Source organism: Theropithecus gelada, chromosome 20 (assembly GCF_003255815.1).
Source record: "Theropithecus gelada isolate Dixy chromosome 20, Tgel_1.0, whole genome shotgun sequence".
NCBI lineage: Eukaryota > Metazoa > Chordata > Mammalia > Primates > Cercopithecidae > Theropithecus > Theropithecus gelada.
Window position 1 is genome coordinate 56,966,499 of NC_037688.1, and position 20,147 is coordinate 56,986,645.

Sequence of the window (20,147 nt, forward strand, 5' to 3'; positions counted from 1 at the left end):
TGAGGGTTCTTATGAGAGGGCGGGGTATGGGAGGGAATGAGGAAAGACCCAGTGAATAGGTAGGCAGGAGGGAGGACATGGCCCACTTCCCACCCTACGAGCCGGGCTCTTGGCTGGAGCAAGGGGGAGAAGGAGTGGCTGGCATGGCAGCTGGAAGGTTGGCAGGCCAAGGACAACACCGTCTGCCAGGCCATGGCAGTAGACTCAAACTCTGTCTCTAGGGCAGTGGGGAGCCAGTGAAGGCTATTAAGCAGGAGAGGAGAGGGCTGAGATGAGAGCTGGCAAAGAGGGGGCAGGTTTGAGTCTGTCTGGGAGGGGGAGGCAGCAGGGACTTGGTGGTGGGAAAGCAGGGTGGAGAGAGCAGGGAGAGAGGGAAAGTGGCCTCGGGCTGGGGTGGTGGGGAGGAGGACCCCAGGGACCCTTCCCACGATGGAGAGCCGAGAAGAGAAGCAGATTTGCTGGGGAAGACCACGTGCTCCGGCGCACTGCGGACACTTTGGGTCCACACAGTCAACACGCAACTCCATCCGGGAGCCTGGAACCCAGGCCTGTCTTCAGAAGATTCCTGAGGCCCAAGGGAGGAGACAGGGCCTGAGGACATTGTGTCCAGAAGCCACCTGCTCAGAAGCAGCAGCCAGCCTGGCCTCCATCTTTCTGCAACCCGTTATCTTGCTTCATTTCTCTGCATTCTCTGTGGCATGTTGCACACTCAGGCGTTATGTGTTTGGTGTTCATATCCCCCACTGCAAGGCCAGCTCGCACAAGGCCAGTGTTGGTCCCACTCACAGCCATCTCCCCAGAGCCTAGCGTGCCTGGCACACAGCAGGCATTCCATGAATATTTGCTAAATGGAAGAACAACCGGACGAATTCCCCCGGCCGTGTGCAGGGAGGCCTGGCTGGTCATCCCCAATTTTCCACCTCTCCCTGCTGGGCAAATGCTGGCAAATCCTGGCTTGGAGTCCCCTTAAATGTCCTAATGCAGGCACAGATCTCAGCCACCTCAGGGCCCTGACCTCTGGAGAGCTGGTTATCGACTATCACTCATTGTCCTGAGCAGCGGACGATGGCCTCTGGCGCCAGGGTGCTGATGAGATTTCGACTGTCTTAGTGACAGCTATGGCTCCCAGCTGGCCTCCTTCATGAGGTCTGCAGAGGTCACTGCGACTGGCCATGTGTCCCCACTTCCTTCAGCCATGAGAGGCCATGCCCTGGGCCCTTCTGCCCTTGGTTTCACCCCTCTCCAACTGGGTGCAACTTTGCTCACCAGCCTTGGTGTTGGTTGTACCAGTCTCACTAACAAAAAGGCACTTGAATGCTGTGCGCGGTGGCTCCTACCTGTAATCTGAGCAATTTAGGAGGCTGAGGCACGTAGATCACTTGAGTCCAGGAGTTCGAGACCAGCCTGGGTAACATGGCAAAACCCCTGTCTCTACCAAAACTACAAAAAAAATGCCAGGCATGGTGGCACACGCCTGTAGTCTCAGCTATTAAGGGAGATGAGGCAGGAGGATGGCTTGAGCCCAGGAGGTCACGGCTGCAGTGAACTGTGATCATGCTACTGCACTCCAGCCAGCCTAGGCAACAGAGTGAGACCGTATCTCTAAAAAAAAAAGAAGCCCTTGAGCCTCACTCATCAACCATGAACCCAATCCAAGGAGCATTGCAGATGCAATTAATATCATCTCCACTGCAGAGATAGAGAAGCCGAGGCCCAGAGAGGGTGAGGAACCTGCCTAAGGATGCACAGCTAGTGAGTGGGCCAGGATTGGAACCCAGGCCTTTGGCTCTGGAGTCCACAGCACAGTCTGTGGAAGATACAGCCCAACACCCTCCCTGCAAGCACAGAGGGAGGAATGAGGCTGAGGGGGGTTCAGAAGTTGCCCAAGGTGACCGTGACGGAGCAGGAAGTAACCAGGCAGGAATTTAGAATCTGGCCTTTGTCACCATTTGCTCGGCCCTCAGCAGCAGTGAACTTGTCTCAACAATGACCAGGACTTTGCCCCCTGGGCAAACCCAAAGCCAGGACAACACATGGGCACAGGTAAGAGCTTCCTGTTCATTTTCTGTTTGCAGACTGGTGTAGGGAAGGCAGTAGGTGGGGTTCTCCCCATGGCGCTCTTCCTGTTGTCTCACCCCATACCATTCCTGGATGGGTGGGTACACACAGACATGGGGGCCACCCTTGTGGGCAGGGACCCCCGAGCATCTAAGACACAGAAGCATAACTCTGGGCCTGAGTGCAGGCTCCAACCTGAATGGGTGGGAGACTGTGGTGGGCTGGGGTCTACTCAGACCCTCAGTCTCCTCATCTGTGAAATGAGAATAAGATCACTTGCTTCATGGCTGGTTGCAAGGCGGTGAAGAGGCCGTGGCTGGGTGGGAGAGACCTGGGATAGTGTTGGTGGAGTGGTTGGCAAAGGCTCATCTCTGAGCACCAAGAAAACTCTTTGAGACCTTGAGCAAATGACAGCTGCCACGACAGCACACGCAGGACGTCACAGGCACAAGCTGAGCGAAGGAAGCCGGGCTCAAAACAGCAATACTGCCTGGTTCTGTTTAGATAAAGGAGATAAACTGATCTTGGAGTTGGCAGTCAGGACAGTGGCCTTGGAGGAAAGGGCTGTGACCTGGCAGTGGCGGGAGAAAACCTTCTGGGAGGCTTGTCACGCATTGCTACTTGATTAGGTCATATGCATGTGCTAATTTTGTGAAAATGGATGAAGGTTTACACTTGTCTGTGTGCATGTCTGCACGTATGCTGTGATAAAAAGGCAAAGAAAGCTAGGCGTGGTGGCTCACGCCTGTAATCCCAGCACTTTGGGAGGCCGAGGCGGGTGGATCATGAGGTCAGGAGTTTGAGACCAGCCTGACCAACATGGTGAAACCTTGTCTCTACTAAAGATACAAAAATTAGCCAGGTGTGGTGGCGCGTGCCTGTAATCCCAGCTACTCAGGAGGCTGAAGCAGGAGAATTGGTTGAACCTAGGAGGCAGAGGTTACAGTGAACTGAGATCGTGCCACTGCACTCCAGCCTGGATGACAGAGCGAGACTCTGTCTCAAAAAAAAAAAAAAAGGCAAAGAAAACAGACAAGAGGCTGAAGCAGGAGAAGAATCACTTGAACAGAAGTTGCAGTGAGCCGAGATCGTGCCACTGCACTCCAGCCTGAGCAACAGAGCAAGACTCCATCTCAAAAAAAAAAAAAAAAGAAAAAAAAGAAAAAAAAAAGAAAACAGACAAGAACAAGAAGGAAGGGAGAGGGCAGAGGCTGCCATCTAGGCTGTTGGGTGGACAGCAAAGATCTCAGCATCACTAACCCTCAGGGTAGGTGGGATCCCAGTGGCTCCTTAATCCACTCCCGATGATACCTCAGTCCCCAGGCCTCTCCAGAGGCCACCAACTCTCTACTTCTCTGCCTCTGGCCCGCAGCCCACAGCCACCTCCCCTGTGGCCACTGAGCCACCTCTTCTGCAGTAGACTCAGATACCTACAGGGACACAGTCACGTGACCTCAAGGAGTAGAGATGGGACACAGCCCCCTGTGATAAAGGACAGCTACTCTTTTGGCCACATGAAAATGAAGGCTTGCATGTTGCTAGATCTTCTGATTTTTCAAAAGAAGTTAGAAATTTATATTTTTATGTGTGTTATCCTGATTTTTTTTTTTTTTTTTTTTTTTTTGAGATGGTAAGTCTTCTCTGCTGCCCAGGCTGGAGTACAACGGCACCATCATAGCTCACTGCAGCTGCGACCTCCTGGGCTCAAGTGATCCTCCTGCCTCAGCCTCCCGAATTGCTGCGACTGGTAAGGGGGTAGTGTTGGGAAGGGAGAGTGTGGTCCCTTTAAATAATACAGAAGGGTGGAAGGGAAGTGCTGCAAGGAGGAGGGCGTGGTCCCTGGCTAGGGTTCCATCCTCATGGACCTATTTGAGGACAGGCATTTCCTGCCCAAATGTTGCATTTCCCAAGACCACCCTGGCCTGCCATGGCCCCATCCTGTGCCTATAACCCCCCCCCCCCCCCAAAAAAAAAAAAAAAAAAAACAGAAGGAAAGGCAGGACAGGTCATATTCCTATTTTATGGATGAAGAAACTGAAGCCAAACCAAGAAAATTACTTGCCCAAGATTATAGTTACAGAGCAGAGACGTCACCGCAAGCTTTGCTGCAGCTGTTGTTTTTAAACTCATCTGGCTCATGAGTACAGGAGTACTGACGTCGCATAAAATGGAATTCATGACAATGATGTCCTGAGTAAGTATTAGAAGCGAGAAGGTGGATGGCTTCTTTGTTTTTGTTGTTTTGAGAATGTCTCACTGTGTCACCTAGACTGGAGTGCAGTGGAGCAATCATAGCTCCCTGCAGCCTTGAATTCCTGGGCTCAAGTGATTCTCCCACCTCAGTCTCCCGAGTAGCTGGAACTACAGGCGCACGCCACCACACTCAGCTAATTTTTATTTTTTGGTAGAGATGGGGTCTCACTATGTTGCCCAGGCTGGAAGTTGGCTCTTTTATACTGATTAAAGGAGCAATTCAGCCAGACGTGGTGGCTCACTCCTGTCATCCCAGCACTTTGGGAGGCTGAGGCGGGCGGACTGCTTAAACCTAGGAGTTTGAGATTGGCCCGGGAAACATAACAAAACCCCGTCTCTTCCAAAAATACAAAACTTTTAGCGGGGAGTGGTAGTACACATCTGTAGTCCCAGCTACTCGGGAAGCTGAGATGGGAGGAACACCTGTGGCTGGGGAGGCTGAGGCTGCAGTGAGCCATGATCACACCACAAAACTCCAGCCTGGGCAACAGAGTGAGACCCTATCTCAAAAAAATGGAACAATTCACCAAAAAGGTATAAAAGTCCTGAACCCTTATTCTATTCATATGGCTATGCACTTAACAACATAGCTTCAAAAATAAAGCAAAAACCTGACAGACTCAAAAGGAGAAATTAACAAATCCTCTATTATGGTGAATTGTAATTGTATTACAGTGGAAAAAAACACATAATGACATAACAAATACAGATAATATAATAGCTAACTTGATCAAATAGATACATTTCTAGAACCTTATACCCAACAGAAAATATACATCCTTTTCAAACACAAGAGGAAAAAAACGACCAGAAAATCCTGTAAAGATCTCAGCAAATTCTCCACCACTGATATTATAGAAACCACATATATTGACCACAATAACCATAATGACCAAATTTAGAAATCAACAATAAAAAGATAACTTTAAAAATTCCATCTGTCTCAAAAATTTAAAAAGCACATAATTAAGTAAGTCTTAAAATGGAATCCAAAAGGAAAATTCTAAACTGGGCGGTGAGTAACATTGTGTAACAACTTGTGGAATGAATCCAAAGCAGAACTCAAAGAAAAAATGATAGCCTTTTAGCGTGAAGTAGACTTACTAAAGAGCATGAAAAACTGGAAACTCTTAGCTTCAGACAAGGACTCTCAGAATAGAAGAAACTTGGATTAACAGCAGCTCATACAGAAGAGAAACATGGAGATTTTAGCTGACAAGCCCAATATGCACTCCAAGTGGGATATGGCTGCTACACAGTATGATTCCAGGTTGCATCAACAGAAGTATAAGCTCCAGATCTAAGGAGGTGATAGTGTCCTTCCTCTTTGACCAAACAAATAGTCTTTGTGCGGGACTCCAGCCAACTGAATCATGTCCAAAGCCAGGCCAAACTTATAATTTCCTGAGTCAGGGAGAATGCCTGAAATAACTACAGTTGTGTAGTCTGAATAAGAGAAATCTCCAAGTTTAGAGGGAGATGGTCACTACCTCCAAGGGGCAGAAACGGACCCAGAAAGTGGAAGCTCCTAGGAAGCTAATTTGGGCTGGGCACGGTGGCTCACACCTGTAATAACCAGCACTTTGGGAGGCCGAGGTGGGCGGATCACCCTAGGTCAGGAGTTTGAGACCAGTCTGACCAGCATGGTGAAACCCCATTGCTACTAAAAATACAAAAATTAGCCGGGCGTGGTGGTGCACGCCTGAAATCCCAGCTACTTGGGAGGCTGAGGCAGGAGAACCACTTGAACCCAGGAGACAGAGGTTGCAGTGAGTCAAGACCGCGCCACTACACTCCAGCCTAGGCAGCAGAGACTCCACCTCAAAAAAAAAAAGAAAGCTAATTTGGCTAAATCTCAGGAAGATTTTCTCCCAGTTAGAGCTGCCCACCTGTGGAAATGTGGCTTCTGGAAGAAATACGCTAGAAGCAAGATTGTCGGGAGGCTGTGGCTCTGCCTGCTTGGAGACCTGCCCAACCCAGAGAGCTGGTATCTCTCCTCCCTGTCTTCTCTTTTGAAAAGGCAGAATCCTTCCCTGGCCGCTTCAGGAAAACATAAGGCCTTCTCTGGGTTTTTCAAAAATGGTTCTGGGTGACTATGCTCGCTGATTTCCAACCACGAAATGTAATCCTTTAAAACTCTCTTCTTTGGGCTGGATAGTTCAGAACCATGGTTAAATGCACAGGCTTCTGGGGCTGCAACCCTGGGATTGAATCTGGACTCTGCCACTTAGGAGCCGTGTCACCCAGGTAAGTCTCTATCCTGAGCCTCAGGTTCCTCCTCAAGGAAATGAGCAGGACACCCACTCATCTCCATTCCTGCACCTAGCACAGAGCGCGATGTGGACTCCAGCCTCCACTGCCAGAGGTCGTGGTTGGGGCCGTGGCTTCGAGATGATTCAAGCACGTTACATGTATTATGTACTTTTATTTCTATTATTATTATATTGTAACATATAATGAAATAATTATACGATCACCATAATGCAGAATCAGTGGGAGCCCTGAGCTTATTTTCCTGCAATTAAATGGTTCCATCCGAGGGCGATGGGAGACAGTGACAGATCATTAGGTATGAGATTCTCATAAGAAGCACGCATCTGGGGCCTGGCATGGTGGCTCATGCCTGTAATCCCAGCACTTTGGGAGACTGAGGCAGGTGGATCACCTGAGGCCAGGAGGAGTTCGCCACCAGCCTGGCCAATATGGTGAAACCCTGTCTCTACTAAAACTACAAAAATTAGCTGGGTGTGACGGCACAGGCCTGTAATCCCAGCTACTAGGCTGAGGCAGGAGAATCACTTGAACATGGGAAGGCCGAGATTGCAGTGAGCCGAGATTGTGCCACTGCACTCCAGTCTGAGTGACAAGAGCGAAACTCCGTCTCAAAAAAAAAAAAAAAAAAAAAAGTACGCAACCCAGATCCTTCACATGTACAGTTCACAAGAGGGTTCACGCCCCTGTGAGAATCATCTCATGCCTCAGCTGATCTGACAGGAGGCCGGGCTTGGGTGGTAATGTGAGCGATGGGGAATAGCTGTAAATACAGATAAAGCTTCGCTTGCTCACCAGCTCACCCGCCACTCACCTCCTGCTGTGTGGTCCTGCTGTGTGGGGACCCCTGGTCTGAGACACTGAGGAAAGTGCTCATTCATAAAACAATATGTAAAATGATTGGACTGTCTGTCAAATGGGGCTTGGAGGAACCAGTCCTGCGCTGCCCACATTCACAGTATTGCTGGGCAGATGGATGGCAGGGAGTACGCTGACAATGTAGAAAAGTAGATCGATCTAAATGGCAGGTGTGTCTTCAGCACTCAGGCATAGATTTTATTGTGTTTAAACACCATGGTGAGGACTGAGGACTCTGGAGCTTCTAGGTTCACAGCCCTGCTCTGCCACCTTCAGATGTGTGACCCTGGACAAGTTACTGAACCTCTCTGTGCCTCTGTTACTTCATCTGCAACATTTGCACGAGAGTAGCTCCTATCTGGTAAGGTTATTACACAAGTTAAATGAGACAATGCAGATATCTGGCCCCAGCTCCCTCCCTGATGTCTGTTCCAAGACCTCCTTCTTGCTCGGTTCCATCCAACCACACCAGCTTCCTTGCTGTGGGTCAAACCCACCAAGCTCATTCGCGCCTCCAGGCCTTTGCACTCTCTGTTCTCACTGCCAGGATCCCTCTTTCCCCAGACAGCCCCATGCCTTGGTACTTCAGGTCTCAGCTCAAAAGCCACTTCCTCAAAGTCACCAAGCCCAGAATGCTTTCAGCTCCACGAGGGCCCTCACTTCTGGGTCACTCACTCCCGTGTCCCCAGCCCCTGGCACATTGGCTAAGCAAGCATTAAGCGCCTAGCCCCAGGCTGGCACTCGAGACGTGAGCGCATGTCACGTTCAACTTTGCTTTGCAGGCTAGAGGCTCTAAGACCCAGAACACAGCCCCTCCCACCAGGAACTCAACTCCACCAAAGCCTTGGAAGGCCCCATGGCTACTCTTCCCCTCCCGGGACCCACTTCCTCCATCTCCAGATGCAAGCCCAGCTGGGGACCATCCTCAGCCGAGAGGTTACATACAGCACCCAGGCTGGCTTTAGCACAGACCTCAGATTTCTTAAGCAACCGAGAGGAGGTGAGGAGGCCTGCGGGGGCCTCTAGAGAGAGAATGAGTCAGTCAGAGACAGACATGAAACCTAAGAGACATCAGCATTTCTTGGAAAGGCAAGAACGGACGCATTTAGACAGAACTGTGCGTGCAGAATGAGAGGTAGGCATAGGCCAGTCAGGAAGTGGAGTCTTCCGTCGTCTGTGAGTCCCTCCACCTGGCCCTCTCTTCCTCAGACCTCCATCCTTCATCGCTCTCAAATGTCACCTCCTCAGGGAAGCCCTCCCTGATTCCACCTCCACCCAGCTTTGCTTTCCTTCCTAGCACAGTCTCCACCTGATAGGATATTGCAGGCCCATGTTCTCTCCTGTAAAACCCTGGGGGCCAGACGTTGTTCAGAATTCATAATGACTCAGGCTGTAGAAAGGTCACCTTGTATAAAATACCCCCCGACGTGCCCACCATGCAGGGCGGGAAAGCACCCAATGATCAATTGCACTAATATCTCTGCAGAAAGACATCTGAGCATCACACCAAAGAGGATAACGACTCTAAAAAGCTTCACGTTTAGCTTCAAAATGAGTTACGAAAAACTTTCGATTTTCGGAGGTTGTGGATTTCGGAATAACAGATAAAGCTGTCGATCTGTACATATGTATTGGCTGTACATTGCCTGTCTGCTCAACTAGAATCTAAACCCTAGGAGAGCAAAGGACTTGGTCCAATGCTCTGGCATATATAGGTGCTCAATAAATTCCCGAGGAAGAAATGCAGGAGGAAGCCAGGTGCTGGATATGCAGAAGGGACTCGGTCCAAAATGCAGAGAGAAACAGCAATCACTGAGACCCTTTCCAAGAGCAAAATGTCTACACAAACTATCTCATGAACGCTCTCCCTGCAAATACCCATGACAGACAAAGGGAGGCTCAGAGAGGTTAAACAACTTCCTCCGGTTACACGCTGGAGAGCTGGGATGTAGCCAGCTCCGATTTACACCCGGGACCCCCTCTTCAAGCTCAGGCTCTTCTCTCTGCCTCAAGCTCAGAGAAGCAGAGCAATTTGCCGGATGTCATAAAACAACGGGGATGCACCTGGTCTGACAGTGGATTCCCCAGCCTCTGTAGGACCTCGAGCCTCTGCTGGGGTGCTCTGATCCACACTCAACAAGGGCAAGTCTGTGCAACGTCCAGACAAGCTCCTGGCCTCTCTTCTAGCCCAGCCATGGGAAGTCTAGCTAAACGTGGCTGGGCATTCCACTGTGCCAGCCAGGAGGAATACTCAGAAATGTCTTTATTGGTCACTCCAGCGAACTGGTGCAAGCAGGAAAGAATACACGGGAAGAAAAGTCGGATGCAGTCTGTCCCTCAGATGTGCGCCTGAGGCAAGGCTACCGCATTCATCTCCGGGTCTCAGTTCTCACCTGCAAAATGGGTGGACTAAATCCCAACCAATAAAGCTCAAAGGAGGCAACAATAAAGATATGTTCATTTAGGCCAGGCACACTTGCTCACATCTATAAACCCAACATTTTAGGAGGCTGAGGCAGGAGGATTGCTTGAGACCAACAGTTCAAGACAAGCCTAGGCAACATAGCAAGATCCTGTCTCTAAAACTGTAAAAACAATTAGCCAGGCGTGGTGGCACACACCTGTAGTCCCGGCTACTCAGGAGGCTGAGGTGGAAGGATTACTTGAACCCAGGTATTGGATGTACAGGGAGCTATGATTGTGCCACTGTGCTCCAGCCTGGGCAATAAAGAAAAACCCTGGCAAAAAAAAAAAAAAAAAAAAAAAAAAAAGGGTATTCATTTAACAAATACATCGTTTTTACTACATGCCAGGTACTGTTTTGTATGCCTGACATACATTAACTCATTTAGTCATCAATACAATGGCAGAGTCACTAAAATCTCACCAATGCAGACACTGAGGCTCTGGGAAGTCAGTTACACAATAAGTAGCAAAGCCAGCATCTGCAGTGGGTGATCTGGTTCGAGTCCATACTATCATTTCCCAGCTATACGTCTTGACGGGTAACAACAGACGTATACATTGATTGTGGACCCACTGGGTGTTGGACATTGTGTGAAGTAGCTTATAAAACATGTCATCAACCCTCACGAAAGCTCACTTTTACAAACGTGAGGAAGCACAGTACCTAGGGGGCTCCTGTCCTGGCCTCACTCCCAGGTACCAGTGAGGGCAGTCGAGAGGTAGGGCATCTAATCCCAAACGCTCTCCTCCATCCTCCCAGATGGGGACGAGGGCAGGGAGACGGGGGAGGCAGAAGAGGTTCTCCCTTCTCATGTATTTATGTATTCGTTTATTTTGAGACAGGGTCTCGCTCTGTCACCCAGGCTACAGTGCAGTGGCACGATCACAGTTCACTGCAGCCTTGACCACCTGGGCTCAAGCTATCCTCCCACCTCAGCCTCCCAAACAGCTGGGGCCAGAGGCACCTGCTACCACGCCTGGCTGAGTTTTTAAATTTTTTTTTTTGTAGGAACAGGGTCTCGCTATGTTGCCCAGGCTGGTCTCAAACTCCTGGGTTCAAGCGATTCTCTCTCCTCGGCCTACCAAAGTGCTGGGATTACAGGTGTAAGTCACTGCACCTGGCTTCTTCTCACTTCTTTGACAATTCATTTCAGCTCCTTTTTGAACTGGGAGCATTAGAAAACTGAACATCCCCACCCTTGCCCTGGGCTTTTTGCAACCCTGGGATTGTATCGTATTAAACCTATCAGTCACTGAGTCACTTCTCAGCATTTGGAAACCCTTAGGTTATCTCAGACCTGCCGGTAACTGGATGTGTTGTAACCGGGGTGACTGACGGCAGGTTTTCCTCCCTACTACCTCCCCAACACCTTCCTCCAGGTTCAGATCCAGAGGCCCAGGGTGGGGCCCAGGAATCTGCATTGTTGCTTTTACAACTCAACCCAAGGTAAAATACACTGGCCCAACCAAGCTCCTCGGCACAGCATTCAAGGCCTTCCACAATGCAGCCCAGCCCACCTTTCCATCCATCTCTGGCTTCTCCTTACTCCCTAAGTTCCATACACAGTACCCTTTCACACCTCCCAGCCTCCGCCCACTCTGTGCCCGCCTTTACCTCCCATCCTCCACCTGCCAGACTCCACTGCTCCACTTACAAGGCTAGCTCAGGGTCCCCCGGTGCTGGGAAGCCTGGCCCAGTGCCCTGTGAAGAGCTGATCCCCTCTGGCTTGTGGTCCTGCAGCCACTGGCGCATCTGTACCCTCGCAGCCCCCACACTGTCATGTGTGTCTTCCCGCAGAGGGGGTGCTCCTTGAGGCAAGCACCAGTGTCCAGAACACCACCCAGGGCCCGGCAGGAGTTGAATGAGTGCTAGTGAGTGAATGAGTGGCTCAGCGGGTCACCTCCCATTCATGGGCCAGGCTAGCTGAGTTCTAAGAAACCCCTGCAGGACCCTGGAATGCCCTAATGTGCAGGACACCCTGGCCAAACATACATCCGAGCCTGTTTCCCCATTGGACTTTGGGATTTTGATAAAGGCACTGAGGTCCCAGCAAATGCCTTGGGCTCCTCAAAGGTCACTGGGGGCAGAGAAGTGCAATGGCTCATGCCTCCCCGAGGGCTGGGGAAGGGCAGAGACTAGAACTGCAGCAGGGTTAGCGCTGGCCTGGGGGCATTCCTTGAACCCCAGAAGCAGACAAAATAGCAATCCCCTATCTTGCTTAATTGTAAGAAATCCAGATTTTGTTTTAAAAAAAAAAAAATCAGGGCTCAGTGGCTCACACCTGTAATCCCAGCATTTTGGGAGGCCAAGATGGGAGGATCATTTGAGGCCAGCCTGGGCAACATAGTGAGACCCCATCCCTATAAAATAAATTTTTAAAAAGAAAGTAAAGATCAGATTCCTGGGTTTACTGAATCTGAATCTCAGGGCGAGGAACTGGGAATCTGCATTTTAAGCAAATCTCCCGGAGATTCTGGTTATTGTGGTGGCTCCTCAAACGTGATTGAGAGATGGAGAGCAGCTGGCTCTGGCGTGGGATTGCCTGGGTTCCAGTCCTGATGCCCCACGGACTCCCAGGTGGGCGGCACCTTGGGGCAAGTTATTAAAGGGGCAGGATCTCAGTGACCTCATCTGTACAATGGCCATGACGCACAGCACCGGCCACAGAGAGGTTAGTGGGAGGTTTCACTCGGCATCCTTTCAGTAAAACAAGTCCTAGTCAATGATCGCCATTAGTGGGTCCCTCTGATATTCGGAGGCGGAGACCGCAGGTCCAAAGGGCCTTGTTTCCCCAGATTCACTGACCTAGTACTCAAATTTACAGTTCTCAGAACTTTTCCCACCCTTTGTCTCTCCGAAGTCCTCACTGACTTCCTGAGCGCGGGGCAGGGCGCCACTGCCCGGAGAAGAGGGGCTGCGTGGCCTCCGACAGCCTAACCCCAAGACCCCCACCCCCGCAGGCCGTCCCGGCGGAGGTCTCACGGCCAGCACCCGCTTTGGGGAGCGCTGGGTGTCCACGAACCTCTGGCCTCGCGCCTCCTCTGCCCTTCGGCCGCAAGGACGGAACCGGGTGCTGCTCAGCGCACACCGAGAGTCGCGGGCTCGGGCCCCGCGCGGGGTCGGGGTGGTCCCCGTAGTCCCCGCGGTCCCCGCTGCCCGGGTCCCCGCCGGCGGCCGAGCCCTTCCCGAACCCCCTCAGCCTGCGTGCCCGGACGATACCCTCGCACCCAGATCGGCGCGCGGGCCCCGGGTCCTACCTGCGCGCCCCTGCTCCATTCGCCGTCCGGGAGCCCAAGCGGGAAGTGGGGGACCCCTGGGCGGCCCTGCCCTGGCCGGCACCGCGCGGGGCTTTCCTAGGCGTGGAGACCCAGCCCGCCCCGGCTTCCTGCGCTCCGCCCCGGCGCCCAGCAGATTTGCATGCGCAGCCCCGCCCGGCGCGCCCGGCCCGGGTCACGGCTACCTCGCGCCCCTGTTGCTGTCCCCGCCGCTGCTGGACAGTCCGAGCCGCCGTCCTCTGCTGGGGCGACCCCAGCACCCCGCTGGGGGTCTTGCGGCGCGCTTCCTCCCACGCTGCAGCCCGAGGTCACGCTCAGCGGAGAACTCTGCAATGGATCCCCGTGGTCTCGGAATAAAACGCCCACGCCGACCAGGCCTCCAGGACCTACTCCTGCCTGGCCTCCGCGGCCTCCCCTGCGCTGGGAGCAGTTGCGTTTGGGGTAGGAGGGCTGGGCGACTGGAATCCTCCTCTCCTTCCTAACAGCCCAGCTTCCAAGTGCCAGTGTTTGCACATTCTTCAATGAATGTTTACCCAGCTCCTACTCCAGCCACATTTGGATAGTAAAACAGCCCCTTCAATCAGTAACTAGTACAATCTTGTCAGGCGCTGTGCGAAGGCACTACAAATGTTAACTCGTTCAGTCCTGGCAACTACCCTATAAGAAAGTGATACTATCACCGGTTTTACAAATCGGGAAACTGAGGCACAGAGTACTTAAGAAATTCAAAACGGGTTGGGCAAGGTGGCTCATGCCTGTAATCCCAGCACTTTGGGAGGCCGAGGCAGGAGGATCACTTGAACCCTAGGGTTCGAGACCAGCCTGGGCAACCCTGTTAGCGAGAGCCCGTATCTACAAAAATTAACATTTATAAAATTGTAAAAAAGAAAACCAAGAGGCCGGGCGCGGTGGCTTACGCCTGTAATCCCAGCACTTTGGGAGGCCGAGGCGGGTGGATCACGAGGTCAGGAGATTGAGACCATCCTGGCTAACACGGTGAAACCCCATCTCTACTAAAAACACCAAAAATTAGCCGGGCCTGGTGGCGGGCGCCTGTAGTCCCAGCTACTCGGGAGGCTGAGGCAGGAGAATGGTGTGAACCCGGGAGGCGGAGGTTGCAGTGAGCCGAGATCGCGCCACTGCAGTCCGGCCTGGGCGAAAGAGCGAGACTCTGTCTCAACAACAACAACAAAGAAAACAAAGAAACTCAGAATGACTGGGCAGGTAAGCAAGGGTGGAGCTGGGATTCGAACCCAGGTCCCATAGACCATTAACCACTGGACACCATAAGAACCCGGATGCAGCCAGATGACTGGGGGGAAAACACTCAACAAAGTATTTCAGGTCAGGAGGGCCCAAGAAGAAAGTAGGGACCTCTTAGGCCAGTGGGGCAGGTGGTCTGGAAGGGGCTTTCTGGGTAGGCAACATTTGAGCTGAGACTCTGAAGAGCCTATGGGGAAAACTTGTGCAGGGAAAAGGAAGAGCTAGTGCAAAGGCCCTGTGGGAACCAGTTCAGCCTGCAGGAGGAATTGCTGAAGACCAGCGTGACTGTGGAGCCCTGAGTGAGGAGAGAGCGGAGGGAGGGGAAGTGGGAGATATTTGGACTCACACTGGGCAGTGCTGAAAACCCAGAGAGTAATTTGACCCCCTCCTGCCCTCAAGGAGCTGTCAGTCTGAGGGTGGAAGCCAAGGACAGCCCAATGGGATCAAGTGCTGTGGTGGAGGGTGAGGGTTGGCTTCCCAGGGCAGGGGCCACCGCACGTCGATCATTCTTATTTTTTGGAGGTGGGAGTCTCATTCCATTGCCCAGGCTGGAGTGCAGTGGGTGATCTCAGCTCCCTGCAAACTCCACCTCCTGAGTTCAAGCGATTCTCCTGCCTCAGTCTCCTAAGTAGCTGGGATTACAAGCGTGCACCACCATGTCCAGCTAATTTTTGTATTTTTAGTAGACATGAGGTTTCACCATGTTGGCCAGGCTGGTCTCAAACTCCTGACCTCAGGTGATCTGCCTGCCTCTGCCTCCCAAAGTGCTGGGATTACAAGCGTGAGCCACCATGCCCAGCCCATATGTCAATCATTCCTTCCTGTACTCGGTCTGTCTTGGTCCTACTGTGCCTAACCCTGTGACAAGCGCCAATGACGCAGACATGAAGACATGAAACAGACACAATCCCTGCCCTCTGAGACCTTACAACCAAGTGAGCAAGACAGCCACCAACCCACCCTAGGAAGTGACAGTAAAGAGGACTCAGTTCCCTGGGGTCAGGGATGGCTTCCTGGAGGAGGTGACCTCTGACCAGTGCCTGAATCAATGCAGAAACACACGCAGGTGGAAGGGACAGCATGAGCAAATACCTGGAGGTGGCGTGGGAGTGTGGAAAAACTCCCATCCTTTGGCATCTGTTTGTAGATGCCTCCATATGCCAAGTCGTGAGCTGGGGGCTGGGGAGAACAATAAATAGATCCAGTCCCTGCTTCCTAGCCCTGAGGATCTGGTTGGGGCACTGACAAGTGAACAGACGTAAGCAATTGAGTGTAATAAACCCCGTACTGGGGGCAGCCCAGGCAGACGTGGAGAGGACTAGGGAGAGAGAGTCACAGGAAGGGCTTTTCTGGAAACTTGGGTTTCAGGCGGAGTAGGAATCCTCCAGATCAAGTGTGACTTTCACTCCCGTCCACACTCATACTCCCTCACACTCATTACTCACACATCCGCACACCCACATGGTTGATATTTCATCCCAGGCAGTTCAGCCCTGCCTGCAGTCAATTGTCCTGTCTTTGTGTCTCTGGGTTTGTGCCCCATCTCATCGGGAGATGACATTATAAGTCTACCTTGGAAGTCCTTTGAGAATGTGTGGCTTGGGCTGTATCCCCTCCTGGCCTCCCAAACTGGGCCCCCATCCTGTTTTCCCGGTCAAGTCATTCTTCGTCAGTTTCCTCGCTTGCCCCTAGACCACCTGCGTTGGCAGGCCAACTCTGCTACTTATTGACATACATAATTTTGGGCAAAGTAGATCAGCCTCCCTGTGCCTCGGTTTCTCCATCTGTAAAATGGGGATAATAATAGATCCACCTCGTAGAGCTACGAAATGGTGAAATGGCAAGGTATGTATCACAATGCCCAGAACAATGCCTGGCGTGGATTAGGCATTCAAAATGTCAATTGCTATTCTTATCAGGATGAAGATGAGAAAGAAGCAAAGTCAAGCCTGTTGCCTTGGTCTGTTGCTTGGTTGTGAAATGGAGATGAACGTGGCATTGAGAAGACAGGCAAAGAAAGCACAGCTGTGGTCAGAGGCTAAGACATTCAGGAAATCTGGGGGAAGAGACTTTGGGAATTCTATGTACTCTTCCCCCAACTTTCCTGCGAGTCTGAAATTATGTCAAATTACAAAGTTAAAGAAAACAGGGCATTGTTCTTGGGTGCAAGAGAGAGAAGAAATGTGAAGTTTGTCTTCTTGCATACAGTCCCACCATTCAAGTTCCTGCCCAAGATGCCCAGACCTTATCTGTGACTGCTCTGTCAGTCCTGGGAGCAGGTCCAAAGGCAACGAGATAGTAAAACCTCTGTTCCCCCATCTAGGGGTTCCCAAGTCTTGACTCAGTATAAGCTCAATCCTCATTACATCCTAACACGCTTACTTGTTTCCAAGCCTTTTGGCCTTTAAAACTAATAGACTTTATTTTTTAGAACCATTGTAGATTTATGGAAAAATTGAGCAGATAGGACTGAGAGTTTCCATACATCCCCCTCCCCCGTGCAAAATTTCCCCTTTTATCAACATCTTTTATGATTGTATGGTGCATTCCTTATAATACTGATACATTATTATAAACTAAAGTCCATAGCATACATTGTTTCACTGTTTCTCAGGGTTTTGTTTTGTGTTTGTTTGTTTGTTTGTTTGGAAACAAGGTCTCACTCTGTTGCCCAGGCTGGAGCACAGTGGCAGGATCATAGCCCACTGCAGCCTGGAACTCCTGGGTTCAAGGGATCATCCTGCTTCCGCCTGCCGAGTAGCTGGGGCTGCAAGAACATGCCACCACACCAGGCTCTTTTTTTTTTTTTTTACTTGTAGAGAGAGTCTTGCTACATTGGCCAAGCTGGTCTCAAACTCCTAAACTCAAGTTATTCTTCCATCTCAGCCTCCCAAAGTGCTAAGATTACAGGCGTGAGCCACTGTGCCTAACCTCTGTTGCACAGTTCTGAGTCTTTTTTTTTCTTTTCTTTTCTTTTTGAGACAGCGTCTTGCTCTGTCACCCAGGCTGGGGTGCAGTGGCGTGATCTCAACTCATTGCAACCTCTGCCTCCCAGATTCAAGCAATTCTCGTGCCTCAGCTTTCCAAGTTATCTGGGACTACAGGTGCACGCTTGGCTAATTTTTGCATTTTTAGTAGAGACGGGGCTTCCCCATATTGGCCAAGCTGGTCTTGAATTCCTGACCTCAAGTGATCCCCCTGCCTTGGCCTCCCAAAGTGTTGGGATTACAGGCCTGAGCCACTGCACCCAGCCAAGTTCTGGGTCTTAATAATATATACACATATAGCGATAAAAAGAATAGTTTCCCAGCCTGGGCAACATAGCAAGACCTAGTCTCTACCAAAAAACAAAAACAACAACAAAAAAAAACAGGCCAGGAATGGTGATGTACCTGTAGTCCCAGCTATCCAGAGGCTGAGGCAGGAGGATCCCTTGAGCCCAGGAGTTCAAGGCTGCAGTGAACTATGATCATGCCACTGTACTCCAGCCTGGGCAATAGAATGAGACCCTATATCTTAAAATAAATAAATAAAGAAAATAAAGAAAAAATAAAAAATAGTTTCGCTTCCCTAAAAATCCCCAATTCTCTACCTATTCATCCAGGATCCTGGAAACCACTGATTTTTTTACTGTCTCCATAGTTTTGTCTTTTTCAGAATATCACGTAATTGAAATCAGAAAGTATGTAATCCCTTAAAACTGACTTCTTTTATTTAGCAATATACTTTTCAGGTTCCTCCATGTCTTTTCCAGGCTTGGCACCTCATTTCCTCTTGTGGCTGAGTAGTGCCCTATTGTATGGATGTATCACAGTTTATCCATTCTACCTTTTGAAAGACATCTTTGTTGCTTCCAATTTTTGGCAATTATGAATAAAGCTGCTATCAACACTCATGTGCAAGTTTTTGGGTGGACATAAGTTTGCAACACGATTGGGTAAATACCAAGGAGCACAATTGCTGGATCATAAAAGTAAAAGTAAGAAAGTCTGGCAATAAACTGCCACTGTCTTCCAAGGTGGCTGTACCATTTTGCCTTTCTATCAACAGCGAGTGAGAGTTTCCATTGCTCTGTTTTCTTGTCAGCTTTTCATATTGTCAGTTTGAGGATTTTAGCCACTCTAGTAGGTGTGTAGTGGTATCTCATCATTGTTTGCAATTTCCTAGTGACATATGATGCATATGTCAATATGTTTGCAAATTAGGAAATTTGCAATTTCCTAATGACATATGATGTTGAGCATATTTTCATATGCTTTTTGCCATCTGTATATCTTATTTGTTGTCTGTTGAGATCTTGTGCCCATTTCTTAGTTGGGTTACTTATTTTCTTATTGTCGAGTTTTAAAATTCTTTGTGTATTTTGGATGCAGGTCCTTTATCACATATGTGTTTTGCAAAGATTTTCAAATTTAATACAGTTTTCAATTTTCATAAACTCCAAACCACCAATTTTTTTTCTTATTCCTGGATTGTCCTTTTAGTGTTGTGTCTAAAAACCCATTGCCAAACCTAAGGTCACTGAGATCCAAGATTTTATCCTATGATATCTTCTAGAAGTTTTATAATTTTGTATTATACATTTAGGTCTACGATTTATGTTGAGTTATTTTTTGTGAGAGGTGTAAGGTCTGTGTCTAAATTTATTATTATTATTTTGCACATAGACATCCAGTTGTTTCAGGACCACTTGTTGAAAAGACTATCCTTTTTCCACTGAATTGCCTTTGCCTCTTTGTCACAGACCAGTTGATTATATTTGTGTCAGTATATTTTGGGAGTCTGTATTCTGTTCCATTGTTCTTTTTGTCTGTTCTTTCACCAGTACCATACTGTCTTGATTACTGTAGCTTTATTTTATAGTTTTAAAGTCAGGTAATGTCAGTCCTTCAACTTGGTTGTTGTTCTTCAGTATTGTGTTGGCTATTCCAGGCTTTTTCCTTTCTGTTTGAACTTTAGAATCAGTTTGTCAATACATACAAAATAACTTGCTGGGATTCTGATTGGGATTGTACTGAATCCGTAAGATCAAGCTGGGAAGAACTCTCCATGAACATGGACTGTCTCTCCATTTATTGAGATCTTTGGTTTTATTCATCAGAATTTTGTAGTTTTCCTCATAAAGATCCAGTATATGTTTATTAGATTTATAGTGAAGTATTTATTTTTCTGTCATTTTTTGCTGCTAATATAAATGGCTTTGTGTTTTTAATTTCAAATGCTACTTGTTTATTGCTGGTATGTAGGAAAGCTGTTGACCTTTGTATGTTAACCTTGTATCCTGCAACCTTGCTACACACACTTATTAGTTCCAAGAGGGTTTTTAATTAACTCTTTAGGATTTTCTACATAGACAATAATATCATCTGCAGACAAAGACAGTTTAGTTTTTTCCTTCCAAATCTGTGTAACTTTTCTTTTTTTCTTTGTCTCGTCACATGAGGTAGGACTTGCAATATGATATTGAATAGGAGTGGTAAGAGTGGGCATCACTGGCTTGGTCATTGGCTTAGGGCTGATGGAATAGAAGTGGTTATTTTCCCAGCATTTCCAGACAGACCATAGGAGACCAGGAATGGGAGCAGAGCAGGCTCCAACAGCCAGGAGAAGAGCACTCAGGCAAAGAACTGCTGTTGTTGGAGACTGGAAGTCAGGCAAACACATGGAAAGACACAGCTGATGGGATGTAGGCAATGAACTAA

General features: G+C 49.5%; 1 protein-coding gene across 5 annotated transcripts in view; it reads right to left on the minus strand.

Moving 5' to 3' along the window:
• The window catches only part of IL4R (interleukin 4 receptor), a 50,688-nt gene extending 37,416 nt beyond the window's left edge, over nt 1-13,272 (minus strand). For 4 of the 5 annotated variants that reach the window (XM_025370951.1, XM_025370949.1, XM_025370947.1 and 1 more), the window contains exon 1: nt 13,165-13,271. The gene's annotated coding sequence lies outside the window, so the exon portion shown is untranslated. Of the gene's footprint in view, nt 1-13,164 lie in introns of all 5 variants that reach the window. The other variant, XM_025370946.1, reaches the window with a different exon arrangement.
• Nucleotides 13,273-20,147: the final 6,875 nt, after the last annotated feature.